Below are 2,124 nucleotides of genomic sequence, written 5' to 3' on the forward strand. Positions count from 1 at the left end.
ACCTATTAACGACCAGCACACATAATCAGGTAGAAGCAGCCACAAACAAAACATATATATTCATACATAAATACATTCATACACTCTCTCACACACGCACACTCGCACGCGCAGATACATGATACATACATACACGCACACTCAGACACATTCACGCCTATTCGCAGACACGCACACAAACACAGTCACACAAACACAGTCACACACACCCCACACCCCCACACACCCACACACTCACACACACACACACACATATACACTCAGAGACCAGCACCCATACACAGGTATAAACAGGCACCAGCAAAACACACATTTCTACATACAGACACCCTCATACAAACACACCCGTATACACGGCACACACACACACACACACACACGCAGAGAGACATGTGACCAAATTTTAAAAAAAAAGCGAAAGAGAGAAAGAGAAAGGAAGAGGGAGAGATGATGTCTAGTGTTAAATAATGAAGTAAAAGTGGGAGGGAGATTAAATGAGATAGAGGGAGAGAGGAAGAATGAAGTGAAGGGGTTGGGGTGTGAAGGTAGAGAAAATGATTAAGGGTGTTTTTACTTCCAATTGCGGAGATAGTGCCCCCAATAATAATTTCCTGGATTCTTATTGGAGGAAGAAGAAGCTGTTAATAAGATCTATTTTTAGCTCTCAATATTTTGAAGCAATTTTCAAAGACGGCCAAAGAATTATATCTTAGACTTTAGTTCTAAGTATCTATCGTAGCAGACCAGCTTGGCAGAGTGGTTACTTAGCCAACAATAACATCTACTACTACAACAACAACAAAAACATACTTATCACCATCTCCATAAAATAGTTTTAAACTTTATTTCATATTTAAAACTGTAAGTACCAAAATCATTTCATTTTTAAATTGCTAATTACTAATCATATAAAATATATACATATATGATATATATATATATATATATATATATATATATATATATATATATATATATAATATATATATATGTATGTATGTGTGTGTGTATATATGTATAATCGTAAATGCTTATATTTAAAAAATGAAGTATATTTCTAATGTTTTTTTCCCTTCACCCTAAGTGGAACGGCATTCACTCACAACATCCCTTTTCTACCTTCATTAATGATAAATGCGATTCATTTATTTTGTATTTTTTGTGAAATCTATCAAAGTCAATAATGGATTCTCTACTTGGTTCCGCAAATATGTTCAACTAAATCTACTTTTAAACCTTTTATCTCTTCTTGCTGTCTAAAAACAAAAGCAAAAACGAAAGCCAAGAAGTGGGACATTTGAAGCAGTCGTTCTGGACACATGTACTTAAAATTACTAAGACTACAATCGAAAAAGAATCTAATTGGTCGAAGTTTTGCTGGAGAATCTTTAATCATTGATTCTATTCGATTAAAACCGACTAGGAGTTATGCAACAATACCAAAGAAACATTGTAGAATGAAAATGGCGTATCTGGATTTTGTGGCGAGCGAGAAACAACGCTTTCGTTTGTTGTGTCTGTTTGAGCCGGATTGAATCTTGTTAGAGAGCCGAAACTCAAAACATGTTTGTAATCTGAGTTTAAATCATCGATAATCTTGACGAAATGGATTTAAATCATCGATAAAATTGACAGAAAAGTTTTCCTTCACAAACACATTTTCTTTTCTTCAAAAAGTGAGTCAGCCATTTATGTTGTCGCCTTCAATCACCAAAAATCACACCAAAATCGCCCATGAATTACCTAACTGTTGTCTTTAAAAGATGACAGTTGATAACTATGTTGGTTAATGTAGTACTAGTTATATGATTGTCTGTCCCCCACCCACAAAATAAGACAGGATTGTCACGACTGTAATGTCTTTGATCGGTAAAGTCACGGCTGATCTAGGGCTGAACAATCCGAAAAATAACAATTCTTGCTTTTCCGAAATTGCAGCAATTTTAGACGTTCATCGAAGGAAACTAATATTGGAATGGCTGCGCGACGGTGGTGGTGAGGGGATACTTCTAAGAGAAAACATTTTTACATCCTCTGTTTGCCTCTCTTAATTCTTGGCGGTCATTCGTGATTTGGGGGGGTCTCTTTTGCGGGGTAGGGTGCAGTGAAGAATTATATATATAT

The 2,124-nt window shown here is 35.7% G+C and overlaps 1 protein-coding gene across 4 annotated transcripts in view; it reads left to right on the top strand.

Annotated features, from left to right (window-relative positions):
• The window catches only part of LOC106882456 (filamin-A), a 124,117-nt gene that overhangs the window by 34,291 nt on the left and 87,702 nt on the right, over positions 1–2,124 (top strand). Inside the window, exon 1 of one of the 4 annotated variants that reach the window (XM_052973143.1) lies at positions 673–861. The exons of the other annotated variants lie outside the window; for them this stretch is intronic. The gene's annotated coding sequence lies outside the window, so the exon portion shown is untranslated. Of the gene's footprint in view, positions 1–672; positions 862–2,124 lie in introns of those variants that run through there. 4 annotated transcript variants of the gene reach the window in all.

Source organism: Octopus bimaculoides, chromosome 15 (assembly GCF_001194135.2).
Source record: "Octopus bimaculoides isolate UCB-OBI-ISO-001 chromosome 15, ASM119413v2, whole genome shotgun sequence".
Classification (NCBI taxonomy): Eukaryota; Metazoa; Mollusca; class Cephalopoda; order Octopoda; family Octopodidae; genus Octopus; species Octopus bimaculoides.